Source organism: Lagenorhynchus albirostris, chromosome 4 (assembly GCF_949774975.1).
Source record: "Lagenorhynchus albirostris chromosome 4, mLagAlb1.1, whole genome shotgun sequence".
Lineage (NCBI taxonomy): Eukaryota > Metazoa > Chordata > Mammalia > Artiodactyla > Delphinidae > Lagenorhynchus > Lagenorhynchus albirostris.
The window spans coordinates 44,489,182-44,516,012 of NC_083098.1; the positions used below are offsets into that span (position 1 = coordinate 44,489,182).

At 38.9% G+C, this 26,831-nt stretch overlaps 1 long non-coding RNA gene across 2 annotated transcripts in view; it reads right to left on the minus strand.

Annotated features, from left to right (window-relative positions):
* Positions 1 to 26,831, minus strand: part of LOC132519275 (uncharacterized) — a 306,468-nt gene that overhangs the window by 274,723 nt on the left and 4,914 nt on the right. Inside the window, exons 1-2 of one of the 2 annotated variants that reach the window (XR_009540137.1) lie at positions 3,124 to 3,237; positions 836 to 907 (exon numbers count right to left, since the gene is read on the minus strand). This is a non-coding gene — a long non-coding RNA (uncharacterized LOC132519275). Of the gene's footprint in view, positions 1 to 835; positions 908 to 3,123; positions 3,238 to 26,831 lie in introns of those variants that run through there. The other variant, XR_009540138.1, reaches the window with a different exon arrangement.

Genomic DNA, 26,831 nt, shown 5'->3' on the forward strand with positions numbered 1-26,831 from the left:
CACAATGGAATACTACTTGGCAACAAAAATGAATAAACTATTGATACATGATACATCATGACTGAATCTCAAAATATTTATGATAAATGACAAAATGAGTATAATCTATATAGTTCTATTTATATAAAATTCTAGAAAGTGCAAACTAAGGTACAGTGACCAAAAGCAAATTAATGATTGCATAGGGATGACAAAGGTATGAAAGGGTTAAAGGAAGGTGCAATGGAAAACCTTTGGGGACAATGTATTTCTATATATTAGCAACAAACAACTGAAAAGTGAAAGAAAGAAAGCAGTATCATTTACAATAACATCACAAAAATACCTAAGAACGTTATTGTAATGCAAGACCACTTCCCTGAAAACTATAAAACATTTCTGATAAAAATTAAAGATTTGAATAAATGGAAAGAGAAACCACATGCATAAATTTGAATTTTCAATATTGTTATTATCTATTCTGCCCAAATAGATGTATACATTCAACACAAACCCAATGAAATCTCAGTGATCTTTTTCAAAGAAATTGACAAATCAATTATAAAATTAATATGGAAATGAAAATGACCTAGATTATACAACATATTATTTTAAAAGGACAAAGTTGGAGGACTTAAAACTAGCTGATAAAGCTATCAAGACAGTGTGGTATTGGCTTAAAAATAACATGAACAAATAGAACAGACAGTTCAGAAATATACCCACAGCATATATGGTCAATTGATTATCAACCAAGGTGCCATGTAAATTTATTGGGGAAAGAAAATCTTTTTGCAAATGATCCTGGAATGATTAGATACCCTTATGAAGAAAAAAGGTAAATCTCAACTCCTACCTCACTCCATGAACAAAAATTGATGTGAGATGTGACATAGATCCTCAAACAAATGCTGGAACCATGAAGCATCTAGAAAAAAGCATAGGACAATACTTTCATAATCTTAGACTTGGTAAGGATTTCATAGAAAGAACAGATTAAACTGGTAGCCATAAAAAAGAATGTCTTGTCCTTTTAAAATATGAAATATTATTTTAAAAGTCCCTTTACTACCATCCACAATACTGTCTCCCCACTCCCTTCTTCAATACAATAAGCTCTTTATAATTAATTATTGTTGGTAGTGGCATCAATATTGTGTTATTGGTGGTGGTTGTAGCACTAGTGGTAGAGAAGAAAGGAGTACTAGCAGAGAACTAGTACAGGAGGAGAGAGAGGAGGAAGAGAAAGAGAACAGGAGGAGAATTTAGCTGTTCCTCTACTAAAGGACAAATATGAATATTTCCAGTTTCTTATTATTGCAAACAGGATACAATAAAAAGCCTTGTACATGTTTCCTTGTGCATTTGAGCTAGTATATCTTTACAAAAGTGGAATTTGGTGATCACAAAAAATGTTCTCAAACTGCTTATACCTAATTAAAGTCGATGAGTACATAAGGCATTTAGGGGAAAAAAAAAAAAAGATGTAGCTTCTGTAATACCACTGCAATTGATTCCCTTTTTAAAGTATAGTAAATGTTTAGTTGTGGTTTTGAAAATGTCCACAGTTTAGTGAGAGATAGACATAGACACAAATAATCACATATGATAGAGAAAGAATTATAGTATAGATATGTAAAGTTACTCAGGAGTAAAAAGTAGGAAACTGTCTAGGAAAGCCAGGAAAGATATTCTATCTCTCTCTCTCTCTATCTCTCTCTCTCTCTCACACACACACACACACACACACACACACACACACAAAGGTATTTGAACTGAATTCTAAAGAACAAGTAATCTGAAATACTGAGAAACAGAGAGAGGAAAAAAATTTTTGGAAGAGGGAAAGAGAACATATCATGAAGAGAGTGCCTTTAACTCTGTCTTCAGATGCCATCTGGATATAGTTTCCCCAATAACCTCAGGAAAATCACAAATCTTATCAGAGGTAGCAATAGCCTTCAACCAATTTTGCATTTTACATATGATGCATCTGAAGCTCTAGTCCAAACTGATTTTCCCAAAACTATAAGCTTGTTAGTGAAAACCTCAAGGGAAGAATTCAGGTCCACTTATTTTTAGTTCACTATTTTTATACTACAATGAGCTGCCTCCATAAAGCAACAAAGGGTTAAAAAAAAAAAAAAGAGTACTCCTACTGTCATAAATATCGTTTTATTCCAAATTCATCAGGTTCAAATAAATACTACTACTTTCAAAAAACATACAAAGATAATTGTTATGGTCTCTCTCTAGCCCTATAAAATTCTAAAAGATCTTCTGATTTAAAATATGTTTTACTATTAAACATGGCTCTTAGAGTCTAATTTTTTTAAATTGACAATCTACGAATGCTAGTAGAATGAGTCTATATTTATCAGAATACTATTAATAAGTAGAAGCTTAATAAATTATTTATAAAATCAATAAATTACATATTAAATGTACACTATATGCAGTACTGTATTGGGTGCTCTGGAGCACACAGACATTGCAATTTGGCACCATTACCTACCCTGCAGTTTATTTGTGCTACTTAGTGGTTTAACTCATAAGATATGACATCGGAAATATCTGGGTTTATACGCTGGCTCCACTTCCTTGCTATGAGATTTTGGCCAAATAATCAAACCTTTTTAAGCTTTGATTTCTTCCTCTACAAAATGAAGTAGTGATATTACCCAGTTTATGAGTTGTAGTGAGTATTAAATGAAATGAATTCGAAGCAGTCATCATATTGCTTGACACACAGTAAGTGTTCATCAATACATATTGGGTGACATCATCATAATCACCATTTTTATCATCTTCTTCTTGACATGATGGTCTAGGTCTATGTGTTAGTTTGGGTCTCTAGAAAACACAGCCTGGATCAAGATTAAGTGGTGGTGCTTTCTTTGGGATGTGAAAACCAGGGCAATGAAAGTGAGGAAAAAAGGGAAATGAGGCAAGAAAGGATGGAAAGCCATGCAAAATGACTTGTTAACATGCTGGCCACAGCTTCATGATGAGTCGTAAAAAGACAGAGGAAATCCTTCAGCAGAAGCATCTGCTTGGCCATACAGGCCTTCTTCAGATGAGCCATGTGGCTGTGTGGTTGGAATTGTCCATGGAAAAGAGGAAGAAGGGGTCAGGGATACTTACTTTCTCCCTCCCATCTTCAGTTTCCCAGTGATCAAAGTTTGTTCCATGGGAATTAGCACACCAGACTTCTGGACTGTGTCATCCAGCTCTTCAGGTGGCCACTTAAGATGCCAGATGCCACACCCAGGACTGGGATCCGTTCAAGTCTAAAGAGATGAGAGGAGTCAGAAACTGTGAGTTGTAGTCAGTAAACATGACTACACTGCAGAAACCACAGAGAGTAACAGTGGTTTCTATCTGAAATAGTACATAAAAACTGTGTCAGATATGCTCTGGTTCTCACATACCAACAGCCTGAAATTAGAGACCTCTCATAAAAGTGTATTAGTCGGGTTTTGCTATAATAATGCTGCATAAGAAACAACCACCAAATTTCAAGAGTTTAAAACCAACAAAATATTTATTTTTCCCTCACAGGGCTGCAGGCTGGCAGTGGATTGGCTGAGCTCAATTAGGCTCAGCTTGGCCAATGTTCAGGCTGGTTCCTTGCATCTCTGATTCTGGGACCCTGGCAAAAGGAACTGTGGCTACCTATGGCATGTTCTTCTCATGGCAGATTGTAGGTGCTTAAAGGAGGCAGGTGGAAGCTTGCTGTGCCTCTTTAAGCCTTGGCTCAAAGCTGGCACACTATCACTTCTGTGAAAAACAGCAGCAATAACTCACAAAATCAAGCTTATAATCCACATTGTTTTAAAATCCCTAGCAGTGCCACTAATCAAACCAATCCCCAGTATTGATATTTTCTATTTCTTCAGGATAATCTATATTTATTAATAGCCAAAGTAGCATGGGTATTTATTTTAACAAATTTTGTTTCCATAATCACATTCTGAATCCTTCGAGGTGTCACTTCTTCTAAGGCATCTTCTTTGTACTAAAATTTGATTCTTGAACACAACTTGGATTTTACGTCATTAGCAACACCCTTTGCTCCTATTAACACACCCAGAGACAAAGGACACCTAGAGAAATGTAGAACTCCAAGTACTATGCATTCATGAACTGCAATTCAAAGTCCCTAGGCAATAGGGTTCTTGATACCAAGAATAACCTAGCTGTTCCGTAGCCTTCTTCCAAGCGCCATGTGTTTGCTTAGTTAACACACTAAACTTTTTTTTTTTCTTTTTACTATTGCCAGCATTGCAAAGTCAAAATAGCTGTGGAGGAACAAGCTGTTCTGCCTCATGTCTCATCAACATTCCTTGTTCAGTGTATCAAAACACAGAGAGCATAAAGAGCAAATGCAACAACTCCAAAAAGTTCCCTATTGGGGATTTGCTTCCTGTGAAACTATCCACAGCTGCCTACTCAGAACAGCAGAAGAAAGGTGGGTCTCCCTGTCAAGTCCAAAGGAAGTCACAGCAAGCAAGTATGGATTTAAATTCTCATCTTGTCACTTGAAAAACAAAAATCGATTATGTAGGCCCGCATGAACTAATATCAAGTTAAAGCTTGCAAAAAGTTTTCTTGCCAAAAAACCAATTTAAAATTATCAGCAGAAGTTATACTTCAAGTTCATTAAAAAAACAAAGTCATTGAACTAATTCTAACCCAAATCACCTTACTAACCTAGGAAGGATTTTCATTTCAAACAGCAGCCATATTGCAAGCTGTCCTATGCCAAGTACATAAGATGGGTCCGTATAAAGAAAGCTAAGAGGAGAGACTGATAAGATGATCATTGCCACTTTCATTCAGGTCACAGTTCAGCTAATCAACTTTGCCTTTAAGACAGAACAAAATAAATAGGAGAAAGATTAACCTATTTGTCCACATTTGAACATATATAAAATTAAATATTCAATGTATAGTCTTTCTCCTATGCATGATATTGTAATTCAATTAATATCTATCCCAACAAAATAGTTTCTATTTGCATAGTTAAAACATGAAATTCTCATTTAACATGACGACGGTTCAGAGTTAGGATAATATTTGAACTAATACTTAATAATTACTACTATTATAATTTACAGATGAGTCACAATAAAAATAGCCAAAGAGAACATGTGCCACACAGTAGTGATTTTTATAGAATACTGGAAAGAAGTTGTTGCCTTTCCAATAAAAGCCAAGATGATCTAAACCACCAGTCCCCTTTACCTCTGCTTCTACCTTCCTGCAGCATAAAGGGAAGAAATCTCTCCCAGGTGTTCTTTCCAAATGGCTACAGTAGACAATTGTGCATAGACACAGGGGTGATAGCCACATGCCCTATGTTCCAGCCATGCATTAAGTCCAGAAAGAGAGAGAGCCAGAAGAGGAATAGTATGGTAGGAAAGAAAATACACTAAGTCTAAACTTGAGCAACTGCAGATAGAGAAACTGATAATTCTCTGATCACAGAGGTCATGCCTAAAACAAAACAGGTCACCTCAAAGTAGATTATGAGGATTATTATTTGGTACAGAATTTACAAGAGAAAATGGTACAGAGCCAGGTGACAAAGAAAGAGATTATGAACAAGATAGACCTAATCTTTTCTATATCCTCTCCTTGCTTTAAAATGTTTCACTTATATTTTGGTGATGAAATATTGAGTCAACACTAGCACCTCATACTGGATATAACAACATGCACCTTTTTAAAAATTTGCTGTTTTAGTCTTTATGTAGAGAATTCCTCTACTTATTATGGTAAAAAGCTATGCTGCTATAATTAAAACACCTAACAATATAGTGACTTAAAAAAACCATTTTGTGTCTTACACCAAAGAGCTCTGAGGACAGCAATGCAATTTGGTGGGACAGTTCTGCTCTGTTCCATCATTTGAGGTTCCAGGGCATCACTGTCACCTAGATGGTTGAAAATGGATGACCAGGGATTCCAGCTGGAGGAAAATGGAAGGCATGAAGGAGGCACACCCACTGCCTTCAGGACTAGGGTCAGAGTTTAGATACCTCACCTCCCCTCACCTATTGGAGAGAACTTAAGCACATCCAAGCGCAAAGGAATATGGGAAATGTGGTCTGGTCTTGTTTTTTTAAAGTCACTATATTGGTGGGTCTCTTTATTATAGAAGCTTATCCTTTTACTCTAATTTATGGGCACATGAAAGAAGAGAATAAATTTTATTGAACAACTAGCAATCTCCATATTCCCAAAGAATGCCATGAAAAAAAGATGATTTTTATTAGTACCTTTAAGAATCTGTATATAAGAATTATTTCTGTTCACAATCTGTTCCTAAATCACAGGGAAAAATTCAATGGAAGGAATTTCAGAGATAACCTAGTTTAAACCTCTAACACATGAGAAAACCAAGGCCCAGAGGTGTGAAGTTGCCTGCTTAAACAGCTGATAAGAAAAGCAGGAATGTTTATACATTCTCAGCCCAACATTCTTCACAGCCTGGCATGAATTAGCTAAAATATGCACTTGCCTAAGTCATCCGAACACCTCCACTAAACCGAAAAAGGTTGGGCTCCAAAGGAGATTTTTTTTCTCCTCCTAAATTAGGTGGTTTAGCTATCTAGCCAGTTCAGAAGTCCCAATAAATGCTATGCTCTATTTTATATTTTAATGTAAATAATTAATTTACATCAAAGAGGAATTGGGAAGTATTGGGGGCTGTGCATTTAGCAGCATCCTTGGCCTCTACCCACCAGATGCCAGTAGCAACCCTCCCACTCCCCAGCTGTGACAAGCAAAAATGTCTCCAGACATCTCTAAATGACCACTAGGGAGAAAATTACCTCCAGTTGAAAGTCACTAATTTACACTGTTAGGGGAAAAAAAAGAATTAAGACACGGAAAAAAGATCTCAGAGAAAGCTACATGAATGAGCAAGAATTTTCCACCTCCTTCCCACCACAAGGGGGAAGAAAAATAAAGAGCTAGAAAAATAATCCTCAATAATGAGAACATGCATCAGTAATAAACTCTGAGCCATTCCTTAGGCCAAGTTCTGGAGAGGTGGCAACACCACCAAATAGGTTTGTGGGGTTCAAGAACAGAGGGGATTTGCAATCTATTGTCCTAGTTTAAAGTCCTGGGAGATGTTAATATCTCAGAGAAGAAGTAGGTGCAGGCCAACTGGGAGACAGCTTAGGGATCAGGGACACCAGTGTGGCTTGGTGATGTCAAGGATCTGATGGTCCCCACTTCAACATCACATCTTGCTGCTACTTAAAGTAACTCCAGAGAAAGAGGAAGGATTCCCCAAATTTAATAAGGTTAATTTTCTGCTACTCCAACTTAAAAAGAGGCTGAATATTAGTTTCCCAGGGCTTCCATAACAAATTACCAAAAAGTGAGTAGCTTAAGACAACAGAAATTCATTTTCTCATAGTTCTGGAGGCTAAAATTCTGAAATTAAGATGTCAGCAGGGCTGAAGTCTCTAGGGAAAAATCTTTCTTTGCCTCTTCCAGCTTCTGATGGTTGCCAGCAATCCTTATCCTTCTTTGACTTGTAGATGCATCTCTCCAATCTCTGACCCCACCTGCACATTTCTCCCTGACTCTGTTCACGTGTTCCACTCTTCTTATTAGGGCCCACCCTGATCCAGCATGACCTCATCTTAAGTTGATTATATCTGCCAAAACCCTATCTTAAAATAACATTACACCCACAGACTCACGGTGAACACAAATTTGTTTTGTTTTGTTTTGTTTTTGCTGAGCCACGCATGCGGCATTTGGGATTTTAGTTCCCTGACTAGGGGTTGAACCCACGCACCGCATAGCAGAAACGTGGACTCTTAACCACTGGACGTCCAGGGAAGTCCCTGAACATGAATTTGGGGAGGGGCATTATTCAGCTCAGTTACGGGTTACAATAGAAGTTAAGCAAGCTTTAGAAAAATAAAATTATACCTTTTGCCTGCCTGAGTTTGTGGCTTACACTTTGTACCTATCACAGACAATAAAGAAAAAAGTGTAACTCTACCAATAATGGCTAAAAATTGTATGTTCCAGATCTTGAGTAATAAACAATTTCTCTACTATGGTTCTGAGGAAGATTCAGATTCTTCTTCCAGCATAAAAGACAGCTATATTGTAACATGTGTTAAATCACCCACTATAAAGGAAAATCACTGACACATATAATTGGCCCTTAAAACCTTTTTTGAAAGGTTAACTTGAATTAAAATAAAAAGAAGAGTATATGAATAACTTTCACCTCATTGGCTAGTAGAAACCATTCTGCCTCAGTGCACTTTTCTTCTCTTGTAAAATTGGTCAGGAATATCATGGTACCAGCACTAACAGAGGGCATTCATGTCTAATATGTTATTTTGAGCAAGGCAAAAATAGAAGAGCGAGAGGCAGAAAATGGTCTTATCAACAACTACACACTCGTATAATTCACAGCTGGACTCCAAACTATGCCCCCATTTATAGAAATTCACATTTCCTTCTATTTTGCCCACATCGTTAAAACAACCATACAAAATTAAGAGAACATCAGCAATGCACCAAGCTGAATCTGATGTGGAAAATTCTGATGGAAAGAGCACAGGGTTTATTATAGTGTCCAACCTGCCTTTTTGTCTATTATCTATTTGCACAGGGGAAGAGGATCACAAAGAAGATAAAGCTGAAGGAGATAACAGCCATTCCCTCACCAACAGGCAGACAGGTGGTGCTGAGCAGAACCGCCTGACCAAGCCACGCTGGGTGAGGAGTGTGCTGATGCTATGCCACGCCCCCCAGCCCTGCCCTGGCCGGCACGTGACTACCATCTCCACAACCAAAGACATGTACGTTTGCATGTACGGGAGCTCAAATTATACAGAGAAGACATGTTTCATACACAAACAGTTTTCAAGTTCCTACTATGTACTAGGTCCTGTTTTACGTAGTTGTAGAAGGGAATATCAAGAATGGCAGTAACGTAGGAAAGAATCAGCCACAGGAGAGGTGAAGTGAAGACTGAGTCAGAGGCGCTGTTGCTTGGCAATGACCCTCAGTCCCCTCACTGTCACCTTAAAGAGTTGGGGGTGAGAAGACTAATGTTGGGGGGGGGTCAACATTTCAGTTGAATATGAGCCATACAAACCTTTTTCAGGACTTTTCTTTTCTCCCTGTTTCTTCATCCCTGATCATGTCATTGTATTGCTCTGACCACATGACCTTTTTACCAAAGGGAGAAGAAATATAAAGAAATCTAAACATAAACGTTTGTGGAGATCATGTCATTTGCTAAACCCTAGATAGGATTCCAATAATATTTAAGACAAATGGATCCTGGGGAGCAGGGTTACATAAAATTTCTCAATCATATTCACCATTTATTTTGTGGTAATCCATCAGTCTGGTGGACTGTTGGAAAATGTGGCAAGCTGAATCAGTTTTTAATTCATCCAAACATAGCATCTAGATCAATTATCAGAGTCTAGTTGCTTGATCACCCAGATGTGTCCTTAGTACCTGAAGTATTTACTAAATGGTAACTTAAGATGACCTCCTACTCAAAAGGAGAAACACAGTCACATGATTTATTAATTTATCCATCTATCCAGCAAGCCAGCCAGCCAGCCAACAATACTTATTAATCCTCTATTATGGGCCAGACATTGTGCTAAGCAATTAGGGATATCAAGAAGAAGAGACATGATCTAAGTCCACAAGAAATTCATAATATTGTTCAGTGGTCTCAAATATTTTTTATCGTACACCACCATCAGGAAAAAAAATTTGAGCACATACACCCAATACCAAAAATGTATATTTCTTTATATGTTAAGCAAGTAATACTGTACTAATAAAGTGTATGTATATATAATATATAATACTACTACTATATTCATAAAGTGTATATATGTAGATAAATTATATCAGAAGAAATACATACTAAAATTGAAGTTAAAAGGAATGAAATGAGAAATAAATAGTTCTAAACAGAGTAACAGAAAGAGTTCAAAGGAAAAAACCAGACCCTTAAATCAGTAACATCAGGGACAGTATTGAAGAAGACAGGTCACAGGTAGTCCTAATGTGAGCTCTTCTAAGCACATCAGTGGCCTCAATGTGGCTCCATTACGTTAGTCCCATCCACTGCTCACGCCAGACTGCCCTATTCCATCATTATGACTGCAGCATACAAGATTCCCAGGTGTGAGAGAGCAGTGTCAGCTAGTGCTACATAAATGACTTAGAATACAAATCTGGGGGACAGAGAAAAATAGTTTTGCTTTGGAAAATCCAAAACCACCTTAGTTTTCATTTTGTGTGGAAATTTAAAAGAGACTTCAGGATACTCACTGAAGCTTAAGAAGAAAAAAAAATTACCACAAGTTCCTTTTTACAGTGATTAATAACATAACAAAAAATGAAAAGCCAAATTCTGCCACATTATGGGCAACCATCCTTATATCACTAAAAAGAATGATCTTATCATTGACAGATGCTAAGACTCAGTGGTTTGAATCACACCATGTGTTACAAATTAAAAGGGCTAAAATCACAATAACACTAATCTGGAAAACAACAGGAGAAGAACAATTGTTAGGAGCTGCAGGACCAACATCAAAAGTAACCACATATATTAGCTCAAAAAAGCTGTGCATAAACCTATTAGTCCATATGTGCGTTGAACAAGTCTTGGTGCACTTTGCATAAAGCTTCCAATGGAAAAAAGTATCCATAATATGTTTCTACTTCTATTAAAAAGATATAAGTTCATATATAAGCAAAGGTATAAGAATATATACTGAGCTGTTAACATTACTTATATATGGAAGGGAGTTGGGAAAATGGAAACTTTTACCTTCTTAGACATCCATGTCTCTAAGTTTGAATTTTATAAGGATAATTTACTATTCTTATAATCTGGAAAAATAGGTAGTTATTTTTAACAAACAAAAAAACCTACTGAAAGAAATCATATTACAGTGTAATAAAAAACATTGTGAACTAAAAATCTGTAGACTTGGGTTCAAAAGATCAACGCTGCCACTCCCCAGCCATGAAATACATGATCACTAATATTTTTGCTGGTGCTGGTAGTGGATGCTGTTAAAGCAAGAAAATTCAACCAACTGACTCCAAAGGACCCTTAAGTTTGCCTAAGTCACCTCCTCTATAATTCTGCCTCTGTCATATATATTGTATTCCAGCACTGCCCCCTACCTTCTATATGCTGCATTACAACGGGCTCAAAAAGGGGTTTTTTCCCACCTGTGATGGAGAAATGCACATACTAAAACTATCATATAATGGACTTTAATCCTTACAAGGCCTCCTAGATTCTTCCCCTAGACTACACTTAGAGGATGGACAAGCAAAACTGCTTGGTGGAAGATGACATGTATGTACTGAATGGTCGTCTCTGGAAAATGAGGACTACCTACAACCCTCACTGGGGGGCTCCCCAGCCAGTGACCCAGCAAAGCACCCCATCTTTCTGTTCTGCTGAATGGCTCCTCCAGACCTGAGCAACCCTGGGTTTTAGTCTTGCATCCATCTCTACCCAGTGCAGCACCCAGGACAAGTTCTTTAACTCTCTGTCTGGGAGAACATTCCAGGTGCATATGTAAAAGTTAGGCTGTCTTTTCTTGCTGTACTACATGAGTTCACGGAGAGTGATTTCTTGGTAGCTTCTTGAATTTTATTTCAGTAAACATTTAGCAAGTGCTAGTATGTGCTAGATACTATGTCAAGAGCTGGATATGAGGGAGATATGGCCCCTCCCCTTAGTGTTCCATATAATAGTATCTCAAATTGGTACATGGAAACAGAAGTGAGAGATACACATTTTCATGCATAGGTTCATTTCTTCATGTTAAAGATGAAGAAGCCCTGGGCCTTATCCTCAAGGAGCTTACTTATTAATATTTGCTTTACACTGATTTACAGAAATAGAAGAGGGAGGTAGGATTTTTGAAAATCCTTCTGTGAGTCAGCACACAGTAAACATTTACTATGTCCTAGTCACTAGGCTCGGTGCCAGGGATACAAAAAAGGTGAAAACTACTTCCAAGAAGCTGATAGAAACAAATTAGCCAGCGAGGCAGTGAGTACCCTGCACTGTGACTAATCAACCACCTCTCCCTGGAGGACTTGAGGAGTTTGTCCCTGAGGAAGGACCCAGGATCAGATCTTAAGAGATCATTTCTTGCTAGGTAAAGAACAGAAGAGAAGGGAGGTGGCCAGGAATACCACTCGACAGATGGGGGGAGAAAAGGAGAAAGGTAAGCAGGGAGTCCTGACTATGCCAGGCTTAATCCAGAATAAATGTGCTGGAATTTAGGGTCCCCTGACATTATCAGTGGGGACTTTATTAAAATGCACTGAACCCTGGGAGATTCTCAGATCATCTTTAGTGAATAAAGGTTCTGGGCATAAACTTCAACTGAGAATAAGGAATGGGGAAGAGCCCTGAAGATACCCCATGTGAACAGGGATAGCAACTGGCAGCTAGGACCAAATCAGACTTGCAATCTGTGCTCAGGGAACTGATGGCTCCTGGGAGTACTGTTTTTCAGTACTTCTCAAACTTCAGCGAGGGAAAGAATCAATGTTGTTTCTTGTAAATCCTCCAGAGAATCCGGTTCTATGGTTCTGAAGACAGGTAGGTCTAAGATTTTGCCTTTTTTTCCCTTAACAAACACCCCCTCGATTGAGAGGCAGATGATCAACAGACCGCACTCTAAGAAGTACTGCCTTCAAGCTGGACCCAGGGGTCTGATAGAAGAGATAAAAATTCCACAGCTCTGAGATGCGAAACCCTAAATGTTTCAAGAGTATACCCGAAAATCAGATGCTGTCACTGTATGACATACTGACTCACCAGAGCCACATACAGAAGCTACAGGGGTGAAAATATTTTACGCATTTGCCCAGAAGCATCAAGAAAGTGAAGCAAGCCTCGAAGAGTGTTTTTGCAAAAACCATGGGATAACAATTTAAAATGTGCTATTTCTGGGCATATTGCTAATTCTGCTTTACTCTTCCATCTTGTCCTGGCATGTTCCTGCAGGGCTGTACTCTCAGCACCAGCTATGGCCACACGCCTGAAGGACAAACTGAGGCCCAGGTGGAGGGAAGGGAGGCTGATGAACTCTGCCTCTGCCAGGAACCAGTCAGATCTGACCAGTCATTTCCCCAAGCTCAGTCACACTAACCCCTCTGAGAAAAGGGAAAAGTCGTCAGAAATGAGGTAGACAGGGCGGTTCAAAACGGGGCATAAGTGGAGGCCAGAAGCTTTTCATCCATCTTCTGAGCTTGCCTTGCAAAAACGAGTCTTGTTTCAGTTTTCCTGAAGAAAATAGGAAAAATTACCTTCTTTTAGGCTAAAGATAAGGTAAAACTGCAAAGCCATTCAAAAAGTATGTGAACTTAATCACCAAGGTTTCTATTTTTTAAAAAGTTTTTTGAATTTAACTTTCTAATGGTCAGGCTGATATTTAGGAAGTTCATTTCAGATATAGGTAATAAATCGATCTTTTTGTTTAACCTTAGTGTTACCAACTTTAAAAATCACTGGTTTCTCAGCCCTATTTCAGTGTAAGGCGGAAGTCGACTCAATGGGTAACATTCTGCAGGGAAAGACTGACACCTGCAGGAGGACTGTGTCACTACATGGTAAAATCCACAGGAATTCTCAAAAAATCAAACAATTCGTCAATGCACGGTTACACACTCAGCATATTGCCTGGCATACAACAGCCTCTCAACAAATGATGACTGTTCTTACTTGATGGTGAATGGTGGCTGTACATGCTTTTGCAATGCATTTCTTGAAATTAAAAAAAAAAAAAGCCCAAGGATGAAAAGGGTCAGAGGCTATTCAAATTATTCAGATCATTCTTCTGTTTTGCATAGAAACAGTTGCAGACAGATAACAGTCTGTCTTGTTTTTAAAAACCTTACAGAAAGAAATTCTATAGCCTCCGCCATCCACATTGTGTCTCTACAGCCTTCAGCAAGGCCAGGCTTAGGCAAACTCCGTTAGGTATATAAATTTAATTTAAGGAGCTCTATCTCTCCTTTCAGAATAGACACCACCTCCCAATTTAGACCACCTGTTCAATAAACATTTTTGTTCAGGTACTACGTTCCAGGCACTGTGGTATTTAACCTGTGAACAATGGTGCCCAATGGCGAACTAGACATGTTTCCTGTTCTTGAAAAGTTTCCAGTCTGCTGATCCTGCAACACTCCAGGGTGCTCCTGCTTCCTTTTCTCTGCCCCCAACCTCGTTTTCAGCTCCTCATTTATTCCTCCTTATAAACACTTGATGCCAGGAACTTCCCATAATTTTCCACACTCCCAACAAAACTAAACTGCCTGTGCTTCATTTTCGCAGAGTTCCAGTCTAGGTAGCAACTAGCTGATCTGGTAAACTATTCCATGCCAAGGGCTAATGGATCATATCACGAAGGTAATTTGAACACATTTTAATGGGGTCTTCCTGAAGAAGACTAATCAAAATCATTCAGACCTTTGTGTTGGACTGATGGAGATGATATTCAGAGTTAGGCATGGCCATGTGGTGCAGCCCTACCTTGCCCATGTGGTACCTAGCCTCCAGAGAACAGAACCAAACCTTGATTTTTTGGTTTAACGCCACTGTTTAAACCTATCTTCTTATGAGCCTCAATAGAGTTGAAACATATACCCAATCACTTTTTACTGTAGAGTAGCTCTTTTATATTCCTGGTAAATGTCTCTTTTCCTTCTTCTTTCTGACATACAGAGGTTCCCCATAGTAACCCAAAAATAACATTGAAAAATGCAAAATTAGGTCAACTTGCATTTTTTGTCAATTACACTTATCTTCCTAAATTTTGCAGAGCAAGTAGTCAGGTGGAAAGGCTACCACTTCTCAAATTTATAAATTCTAATCAGATACAAGATGATTAGTAAGCTACTATTCCTACTTGTTGTAAATGGTGATCTCTCTAAGTAGTTCTTGCTCTGTGCTCTTGGCCGTTCTCCAAGTGGGTGTTTGTTTAAAATTCTGGGCTCTGTCAGTGATGATCTTGTTTCTGATAGCATTTAATTATTAAAAATCAAAATATATTAGTCCACATTAAGAAACACAATTCCTTCACTTAGTTGAACTGAACTGTAGTGAATGTATATTCATTACCAAGAAAAAAGTCAAGAAATATAAGGTTTGTGTCCCAAGATATTAACTTTTTCAGTGGGGCATAAATTGTTTTTCTTTATATTAATATCTATCTCTAATGTTAAGAAGGCTCATTGGCAGATTATAACAAGTGCCCTTGAATATTTCCTTGGATCTGATTGGGTTTTTTTAAGCTATTCTTTAAATCCCCTGGACAACATGACAAAGTATATAAATAAGCCTTAGAAATTTATTCCTCAGGAAATTAAAAATGCCATAGAAGAGTTTGGGATTAGCAGATGCAAAGTATTATACATAGAATGGATAAACAACAAGGTCCTACTGTATAGCACAGAGAACTGTATTCAATATCCCGTGATAAACCATAATGGGAAAGAATATGAAAAAGAATGTGTGTGTGTGTGTGTGTGTGTGTGTATACACACACTGAATCACTTTGCTATACAGAAGAAATTAACATGACATTGTAAATCAACTATACTTCAATAAAATACATTTTTTAAAAAAGATAAATCCAAATTTAAAATTTATAAAAATGCCATAGGAGAAAGGAACTGAACATTATTGATGCCTTTCGTACACTTTGTACATGTTATTTCATCTGTTTCTCTTGACAGCTCTGTCATGTCATGTCATGTAGGTTGTTTAGAAGGATCCTCACCTAACAGATGAGAAAATAAAAGCCAGGAGAGATTCCGTAACTTGCCAGTAAGCGATATTGTTCAGATTCAGCCTCGTGTCCATCTGGGTCTAGAGCACATGCTCCTTCCATGATAACTGAAGAACCTTATTCTAAGTGCTGGGTATGAATTTCAAATAAAAAGATAGACTTGGTATGAAGTGAGAATGCTATCAAGGTTGTAGCACCTTTATGGTGTCCAGTGGAACACCATAAAAATAGAAAAAAATTTTCAAGGGATTTGTGTTTACATGTTTAATGTTACGTTAGTGATTAACAAACTATGTTTATCATTTATGGAGGCTTTTAAATGTAATTTTCAAAGTGCAGCCATTTAGAGATTAAACATTATAGTGCAGTGTCTGCACATCATTTGTGAGAAATCTAACCTCACTATTGCTATAAACAGTTTAGGATAAAAACCCTGACTCCTAGAGTAATGAAGAAGCTTATCACATTTAAGCTTTATTGATTTCTGCTCTGCAGTATGTTTCAGTGTATTTAGAATATCATTCTTGTGGCTAACGTCATTGACTATGCAATTAGTAGAAACAGATTTATTTGATCCTAATATTCACTCTAAAGATTTTGAACAATGCTATTTGCTCATTCCTTTATTCATTAAAAATTTATAAAACAGTTTGGTGTTCCATATAAAACTAAGCATGCAATTGCCATAGGACCATGACTGAACAATTGCATTTGGGGGCATTTATCCCCAGTAAATGAAAAATTATGTTTATATAAAAATCTGTACACTATTGTTCATTACAGCTATATCTGTAATAGCCCCAAACCGGAAATAACCCAGATGTCCTTCAACAGGTGGTTGGTTAAACAAATGGTGGTACATCCATACTATGGAGTACTATTCAGCCCTAAAAAGGAACAAATTATTGATACATGAAACAACCTGAATGAACTGCCAGGGAATTATCCTGAGGGGAAAAAGCCAACTCCAAAAGGTTACATACTGTATGATTCCATTTACATAATATTCTTAAAACGACACAATTGTAGAAATGGAGAACAGATCAGTGGTTGTCAGAGGTTAAGGAGGGGATGAGAGTAAGAATGAAGTAGGTGTGACTATAAAAAACAACAGGAGAGATCCTTGTGGTGATGAAAACATTCTGTACCTGGACCGTGTCTGTGTCAATATCATGGCTGTGATACTGTACTATAGTGTTACCACTGGGGGAAACTGGGTGAGGGTACAACTCTATTATTTCTTACAATTACATGTGAGTCTACAATTACCTCCTCACAAAAAAGTTAATTTAAAAAAAATGATATTGGGACTTCCCTGGCGGTGCAGTGGTTAAGACTCCACGCTCCCAATGCAGGGGGCACAGCTTTGATCCCTGGTTGGGGAACTAAGATCCTGCATGCTGCACTGCATGGTCAAAAAAAAAGATACTGAACACCTAAGGCACTGGAACTGCAAACAGAATAAAGATTCCTCAAAGGACACTAAATACCTACAAGAAAGAAGGTAATTCCACTGTAGTGTGGTAAATTCAGTTCCACAGTTTGCCTACACACCAAGGGAACACAGAGGAAAAGCACTGAGCCTATATCTGGAATAATGGTATATGAAAAGTTTCCCAGAAAAGGTAATGCTGCAGCAGAGACTTGAAAAATTAATCGGAGCTATTCTGGCAAAGAAAGGGGAAAAATTGGTGAAGGGCATTCCAGGCAGAGGGAGCAGCATGTGCAAAGGCAAGGAGATTGGAAATAATGTGGTGCCCTCAGGAAACTATGAGTAGCTCGGTATGTCACGTGTCTGGTGGGTAAGGCTGCTGGGAGAGACAAGGCTCATCTCAATCCTAGGTCAGGGTCTAGGTCTTGAGGTATACTACTGTAAAGGGCTTGAAGTATATCCTGTAGGGTATAGCTAGAGATTATAGGTTTGACTGGCTCTCCATCTGTTTATATAGCAATAAATAATATTTAGGTTTTAAAGAGCATGGAGGTGGAGAGTGAATTATGAGTTGCAGGTGGGGACCAGAGGTAGCTAGTGACATATTATAGCAGTGACAACAGGAATGAAGAAAAGGGATAAATTTGAGAGACGTAACAGAGACAGAATCCAACAGTATATGGTGACTACCTGAAGATAGGAAAATGAGGGAAGATAAGGGAAGATAGGAAGATAGGAAGATAAGGGAAGAATCTAGGGCATAACCACAAACAAGTAGGACTAGAATGATGCTCCCCAGCCCAGAGCAGACATCCCTAATTAATAATTACAGGGGGGCAGGGGGAAGACGGTGGAAGAGTAAGATGCAGAGATCACCTTCCTCCCCACAGATACACCAGAAATACATCTACACGGGGAACAACTCCTACAGAACACCTACTGAACGCTGGCAGAAGACCTCAGACCTCCCAAAAGGCAAGAAACTCCCCACGTACCTGGGTAGGGCAAAAGAAACAAGAATAAACAGAGACAAAAGGATAGGGACGGGACCTGCAAAAGTGGGAGGGAGCCATGAAGGAGGAAAGGTTTCCACACACTAGGAAGCCCCTTCGCAGGCGGAGACTGCAGGTGGCGGAGAGGGGAGCTTCGGAGCCACGGTGGACAGCACAGCAACAGGGGAGCGGAGGGCAAAGCAGAGAGATTCCCGCACAGAGGATCGGTGCCGACCGGCACTCACCAGCCCGGGAGACTTGTCTGCTCACCCGCCAGGGCGGGCGGGGCTGGGAGCTGAGGCTCGGGCTTCGGTCTTATCGCAGGGAGAGGACTGGCGGCGTGAACACAGCCTGAAGGAACTAGTGCGCCACAGCTATCCGGGAGGGAGTCTGGGAAAAGTCTGGAGCTGCTGAAGAGGCAAGAGACTTTTTCTTCCCTCTTTGTTTCCTGGTGCGCGAGGAGAGGGGATTATGAGCGCTGCTTAAAGGAGCTCCAGAGACGGGCGTGAGCCGCGGCTAAAAGCGCGGACCCCAGAGACGGACATGAGACGCTAAGGCTGCTGCTGCCGCCACCAAGAAGCCTGTGTGCGAGCACAGCTCACTCTCCACACCCCGCTTCCGGGGAGCCTGTGCAGCCCGCCACTGCCAGGGTCCCGGGGTCCACGGACAGCTTCCCCGGGAGAACGCACAGTGAGCCACAGGCTGGTGCAACGTCATGCCGGCCTCTGCCACCGCAGGCTCGCCCCGCATCCGCACCCCCCCTCCCCCCAGTCTGAGTGAGCTGGAGCCCCCGAATCAGGGGCTCCTTTAACCCCGTCCTGTCTGAGCGAAGAACAGACGCCCTCCGGCAACCAACACGCAGAGGCGGGGCCAAATCCAAAGCTGAACCCCGGGAGCTGTGTGAACAAAGAAGAGAAACGAAAATCTCTCCCAGCCTCAGGAGCAGCGGATTAAATCTCCACAATCAACTTGATGCACCCTGCATCTATGGAATACCTGAATAGACAACGAATCATCCCAAATTGAGGAGGTGGGCTTTGAGAGCAAGATTTATTATTTTTTCCCCGTTTCCTCTTTTTGTGAGTGTGTATGTGTATGCTTCTGTGTGAGATTTTGTCTGTATAGATTTGCTTTCACCATTTGTCCTAGGGTTCTATCCGTCCGTTTTTTTCCTTTAAAAAAATTCTTTTTTAATAATTATTTTTTTACTTTAATAACTTCCTTTTATTTTACCTTACTTTATTTTATTTTATCTTATCTTCTTTCTTTCTTTCTTTCTACTTTTTCTCCCTTTTATTCTGAGCCGTGTGGATGAAAGGCTCTTGGTGCTGCAGCCAAGAGTCAGTGCTGTGCCTCTGAGGTGGGAGAGCCAACTTCAGGACACTGGTCCACAAGGGACCTCCCAGCTACACGTAATATCTAACGGCAAAAATCTCCCAGAGATCTTCATCACAACACCAACACCCAGCTTCACTCAACGACCAGCAAGCTACAGTGCTGGACACCCTATGCCAAACAACTAGCAAGACAGGAACACAACCCCACCCATTAGCAGAGAGGCTGCCTAAAATCATAATAAGTCCACAGGCACCCCAAAACACAGCACCAGACGTGGACCTGACTACCAGAAAGACAAGATCCAGCCTCATCCACCAGAACACAGGCACTAGTCCCCTCCACCAGGAAGCCTACAAAACCCACTGAACCAACCTTAGCCACTGGGGACAGACACCAAAAACAACGGGAACTATGAACCTGCAGCCTGCAAAAAGGAGACCCCAAACACAGTAAGATAAGCAAAATGAGAAGACAGGAAAACACACAGCAGGTGAAGGAACAAGATAAAAAGCCACCAGACCTAACAAATGAAGAGGAAATAGGCAGTATACCTGAAAAAGAATTCAGAGTAATGATAGTAAAGATGATCCAAAATCTTGGAAATGGAATAGACAAAATGCAAGAAACATTTAACAAGGACCTAGAAGAACTAAAGATGAAACAAGCAACGGTGAACAACACAATAAATGAAATTAAAAATACTCTAGAAGGGATCAATAGCAGAATAACTGAGGCAGAAGAACGGATAAGTGACTTGGAAGATAAAATATTGGAAATAACTACTGCAGAGCAGAATAAAGAATGAAAAGAATTGAGGACAGTCTCAGAGACCTCTGGGACAACATTAAACACATCAACATTCGAATTATAGGGGTTCCAGAAAAAGAGAAAAAGAAAGGGAATGAGAAAATATTTGAAGAGATTATAGTTGAAAACTTCCCTAATATGGGAAAGGAACTAGTTAATCAAGTCCAGGAAGCACAGAGAGTCCCATACAGGATAAATCCAAGGAGAAACACGCCAAGACACATATTAATCAAACTGTCAAAAATTAAATACAAAGAAAACATATTAAAAGCAGCAAGGGAAAAACAACAAATAACACACAAGGGAATCCCCATAAGGTTAACAGCTGATCTTTCAGCAGAAACTCTGCAAGCCAGAAGGGAGTGGCAGGACATATTTAAAGTGATGAAGGAAAAAAACTTACAATCAAGATTACTCTACCCAGCAAGAATCTCATTCAGATTTGATGGAGAAATTAAAACCTTTACAGACAAGCAAAAGCTGAGAGAGTTCAGCACCACCAAGCCAGCTTTACAACAAATGCTAAAGGATCTTCTCTAGGCAAGAAACACAAGAGAAGAAAAAGACCTATAACAACAAACCGAAAACAATTAAGAAAATGGGAATAGGAACATACATATTGATAATTACCTTAAATGTAAATGGATTAAATGCTCCCACCAAAAGACACAGACTGGCTGAATGGATACAAAAACAAGACCCATATATATGCTGTCTACAAGAGACCCACTTCAGACCTAGAGATACATACAGACTGAAAATGAGGGGATGGAAAAAGATATTCCATGCAAATGGAAACCAAAAGAAAGCTGGAGTAGCAATTCTCATATCAGACAAAATAGACTTTAAAATAAAGACTATTACAAGAAACAAAGAAGGACACTACATATTGATCAAGGGATCGATCCAAGAAGAAGATATAACAATTGTAAGTATTTATGCACACAACATAGGAGCACCTCAATACATAAGGCAAATACTAACAGCCATAAAAGGGGAAAATTGACAGTAACACATTCATAGTAGGGGACTTTAACAGCCCACTTTCACCAATGGACAGATCATCCAAAATGAAAATAAATAAGGAAACACAAGCTTTAAATGATACATTAAACAAGATGGACTTAATTGATATTTATAGGACATTCCATCCAAAAACAACAGAATACACATTTTTCTCAAGTGCTCATGGAACATTCTCCAGGATAGCTCATATCTTGGGTCACAAATCAAGCCTTGGTAAATTTAAGAAAATTGAAATTTTATCAAGTATCTTTTCCGACCACAATGCTATGAGACTAGATATCAATTACAGGAAAAGATCTAGTAAAAAATACAAACACAAGGAGGCTAAACAATACACTACTTAATAACGAAGTGATCACTGAAGAAATCAAAGAGAAAATCAAAAAATACCTAGAAACAAATGACAATGGAGACACGATGACACAAAACCCATGGGATGCAGCAAAAACAGTTCTAAGAGGAAAGTTTATAGCAATACCACCCTACCGTAAGAAACAGGAAACATCTCGAATAAACAACCTAAACTTGCACCTAAAGCAATTACAGAAAGAAGAACAAAAAAAAAAAAAAAAAACCAAAGTTAGCAGAAGGAAAGAAATTATAAAGATCAAAAATAAATGAAAAAGAAATGAAGGAAACGATACCAAAAATCAATAAAACTAAAAGTTGGTTCTTTGAGAAGATAAACAAAATTGATAAACCATTAGCCAGACTCATCAAGAAAAAAATGGAGAAGACTCAAATCAATAGAATTAGAAATGAAAAAGTTGAAGTAACAACTGACACTGCAGAAATACAAAAGATCATGAGAGATTACTACAATCAACTCTATGCCAATAAAATGGACAACCTGGAAGAAATGGACAAATTCTTGGAAATGCACAACCTGCCAAGGCTGAATCAGGAAGAAATAGAAAATATGAACATACCAATCACAAGCACTGAAATTGAAACTGTGATTAAAATTCTTCCAACAAACAAAAGCCCAGGACCAGATGGCTTCACAGGCAAATTCTATCAAACATTTAGAGAAGAGCTAACACCTGTCTTTCTCAAACTCTTCCAAAATATAGCAGAGGGAGGAACACTCCCAAACTCATTCTACGAGGCCACCATCACCCTGATACCAAAACCAGACAAGGATGTCACAAAGAAAGAAAACTACAGGCCAATATCACTGATGAACATACATGCAAAAATCCTCAGCAAAATACTAGCAAACAGAATCCAACAGCACATTAGAAGGATCATACACCATGATCAAGTGGGGTTTATTCCAGGAATGCAAGGATTCTTCAATATATGCAAATCAATCAACGTGATAAACCATATTAACAAATTGAAGGAGAAGAACCATATGATCATCTCAATAGATGCAGAGAAAGCTTTCGACAAAATTCAACACCCATTTATGATAAAAACCCTGCAGAAAGTAGGCATAGAGGGAAATTTCCTCAACATAATAAAGGCCATATATGACAAACCCACAGCCAACATTGTCCTCAATGGTGAAAAACTGAAAGCATTTCCACTAAGATCAGGAACAAGACAAGGTTGCCCACTCTCACCACTCTTATGCAACATAGTTTTGGAAGCGTTAGCAATCAGAGAAGAAAAGGAAATAAAAGGAATCCAAATCGGAAAGAAGAAGTAAAGCTGTCACTGTTTGCAGATGACATGATACTATACATAGAGAATCCTAAAGATGCTACCAGAAAACTACTAGAGCTAATCAATGAATTTGGTAAAGTAGCAGGATACAAAATTAATGCACAGAAATCTCTGGCATCCCTATACACTAATGATGAAAAATCTGAAAGTGAAATTAAGAAAACACTCCCATTTACCATTGCAAAAAAGAATAAAATATCTAGGAATAAACCTACCTAAGGAGACAAAAGACCTGTATGCAGAAAATTATAAGACACTGATGAAAGAAATTAAAGATGATACAAATAGATGGAGAGATATACCATGTTCTTGGATTGGAAGAATCAACATTGTGAAAATGACTCTACTACCCAAAGGAATCTACAGATTCAATGCAATCCCTATCAAACTACCAATGGCATTTTTCAGAGAACTAAACAAAAAATTTCACAATTTGTATGGAAACACAAAAGACCCCGAATAGCCAAAGCAATCTTGAGAACGAAAAACGGAGCTGGAGGAATCAGGCTCCCTGACTTCAGACTATACTACAAAGCTACAGTAATCAAGATAGTATGGTACTGGCACAAAAACAGAAAGATCAATGGAACAGGATAGAAAGCCCAGAGATAAACCCACGCACATATATCACCTTATCTTTGATAAAGGAGGCAGGAATGTACAGTGGAGAAAGGACAGCCTCTTCAATAAGTGGTGTTGGGAAAACTCGACAGGTACATGTAAAAGTATGAGATTAGATCACTCCCTAACACCATAGAGAAAAATAAGCTCAAAATGGATTAAAGACCTAAATGTAAGGCCAGAAACTATCAAACTCTTAGAGGAAAACATACACAGAACACTCTATGACATAAATCACAGCAAGATACTTTTTGACCCACCTCCTAGAGAGATGGAAATAAAAACAAAAATAAACAAATGCGGCCTAATGAAACTTCAAAGCTTTTGCACAGCAATGGAAACCATAAACAAGACCAAAAGACAACCCTCAGATGGGAGAAAATATTTGCAAATGAAGCAACTGACAAAGGATTAATTTCCAAAATTTATAAGCAGCTCATGAAGCTCAATATCAAAAAAACAAACATCCCAATCCAAAAATGGCAGAGGACCTAAATAGACATTTCTCCAAAGAAGATATGCAGACTGCCAACAAACACATGAAAGAATGCTCAACATCATTAATCATTAGAGAAATGCAAATCAAAACTACAATGAGATATCATCTCACACCAGTCAGAATGGCCATCATCAAAAACTCTAGAAACAATAAATGCTGGAGAGGGTGTGGAGAAAACGGAACACTCTTGCACTGCTGGTGGGAATGTGAATTGGTACAGCCACTATGGAGAACAGAATGGAGGTTCCTTAAAAATCTACAGATAGAACTACCATATGACCCAGGAATCCCACTACTGGGCATATACCCTGAGAAAAACCACAATTCAAAAGGAGTCATGTACCAAAATGTTCATTGCAGCTCTATTTACAATAGTCAGGAGATGGAAACAACCTAAGTGTCCATCATCGGATGAATGGATAAAGAAGATGTAGCACATATATATAATGGAACATTACTCAGCCATAAAAAGATACGAAATTGAGCTATTTGTAATGAGGTGGATAGACCTAGAGTCTGTCATACAGAGTGAAGTAAGTCAGAAAGAGAAAGACAAATACCGTATGCTAACACATATATATGGAATTTTAGAAAAAAAAATGTCAAGAAGAACCTAGGGGTAAGACAGGAATAAAGACACAGACCTCCTAGAGAACGGACTTGAGGATATGGGGAGGGGGAAGGGTAAGTTGTGACAAAGTGAGAGAGCGGCATGGACCTATATACACTACCAAACGTAAAATAGATAGCTAGTGGGAAGCAGCCGCATAGCACGGGGAGATCAGCTCGGTGCTTTGTGATCACCTAGAGGGGTGGGATAGGAAGGGTGGGAGGGAGGGAGACGCAAGAGGGAAGAGGTATGGGAACATATGTATATGTATAACTGATTCACTCTGTTATAAAGCAGAAACTAACACACCATTGTAAAGCAATTATACTCCAATAAAGATGTAAAAAAATAATAATAATTATAGGACTTCCCTGGCTTTCCAGTGGCTGGGCTTCGCCTTCCATTGCAGGGGCTGTGGGTTCGATCCCTGGCCAGGGAGCTAAGATCCCACATGCCTTGCAGCCAAGAAACCAAAACATAAAGCAGAAACAACATTGTAACAAATTCAATAAAGACTTTAAAAATAGTCTGCCTCAAAAAAATCTTTAAAAAAATATTATACTCTTTACAACTCAAATCAGCTCTCCCAGGAGCCACTGCTTATCCATCAGGGTTAGCAAATGAGTTGTATTTATTTTCCACCTCTTACGTTAGACAACTGCTGAATTTATAGATGGATGGTGGTGTTATCCATAAAAATGGGTGAAAGAAGAATTGAATAGAAAAAGTTTGAACTTGCTTCAATATGTTCCTGAGTTTTAAGGTCATGAGAGACATCAAAGTGGAAATACGTAATAAGAAACGGGATATTTAGGTGTACAGCTCAGGATGGAAATTTGGGAACTAGGAGCATATATGTGGAAATTAAACCTTAGGAATCGAGACAGTTACAGTCTAATTACACTATGTAAAGGGACAAGAAAAAGAGATCAAGCACAGAACCCTTAAGAACATGGATATTTATGTGATAGGCAAAAGAAGTGACCACAAAAGAGACTAAGGTAGTATGTTACGAAAAATAAGAAAATCAGAATATGGTTACTGAAACTCAGGAAGGAAAGAAAGGGAAAGTGGTCAGCAATTAAGTGCTGCAGATAAATCAGTAAAATAAGGACTAAAAAGAACTTATTAACAGAGACCCACGGAAGATGGTGATAGTGGTGGCATCACAGATTTTGGACCCAGTCCAATCCAGGCTGATCTCATCTTGAAATCTTAATTGCATCTGCAAAGACCATTTTTCCAAATAAGGTCATATTCACAGGTTTCAGGAGGACATATCTTTTTGGGGGGAAGAGGGGCATATTCAACCCACTACAGTGTGACAAACATGCAAAATGCCTTCACCCCAGGCCAACAACCCCAAAAGTCTCAACCCATTAGAGCATTAACTCTAAAATCTTATCATCAGCTCAAGAGTCTCAAATCTTATCTAAATCGTCTAAATCTGGTATGGGTTAGACTCTGGGTATGATCTATCCTGTGACAAAATTCTTCTCTATCTGTAGAGTCTGCGAAACCAGAAAAAATGCTATCTGCTTCCCAAATACAAGGGTGGGACAGGCACAGGATAGACATTCCCATTGCAAAAGAGGAATAAAGGGGTCTCCATTCCCAACTAAGCTCCAAATCCAGCAGGACAAATTCTTTTAGGTTTCAAGGCCTGAAAATAATCCTCTGTGGCCTGATGCTCTGTCCTTTGGGCCTATGACGGGACCCTGCCAGTCTCTGTGTCACGGGGGCTCTGCCCTTGAAGACATTCTTCCTTTTTCTTGAAGGGTAACACATGTTTGCAAACAAGTAACTCTATCAGCCAGTTTCCTGCCTGTAGAATCTTGGAAGTCCACAAGCCTTCCTTCATTTTGTCCTCTCTCTGTCCCCTTCAGTTCAAACTGTCAGTGTTCCTGCTAATACAACTTTCTCAAAAACTGTGTGTGCCTCCTCTGTATGACATGGAGGTCTACTCCATTAGACAGAAGGGTCCCCACAGATCTTTCTGGATAGC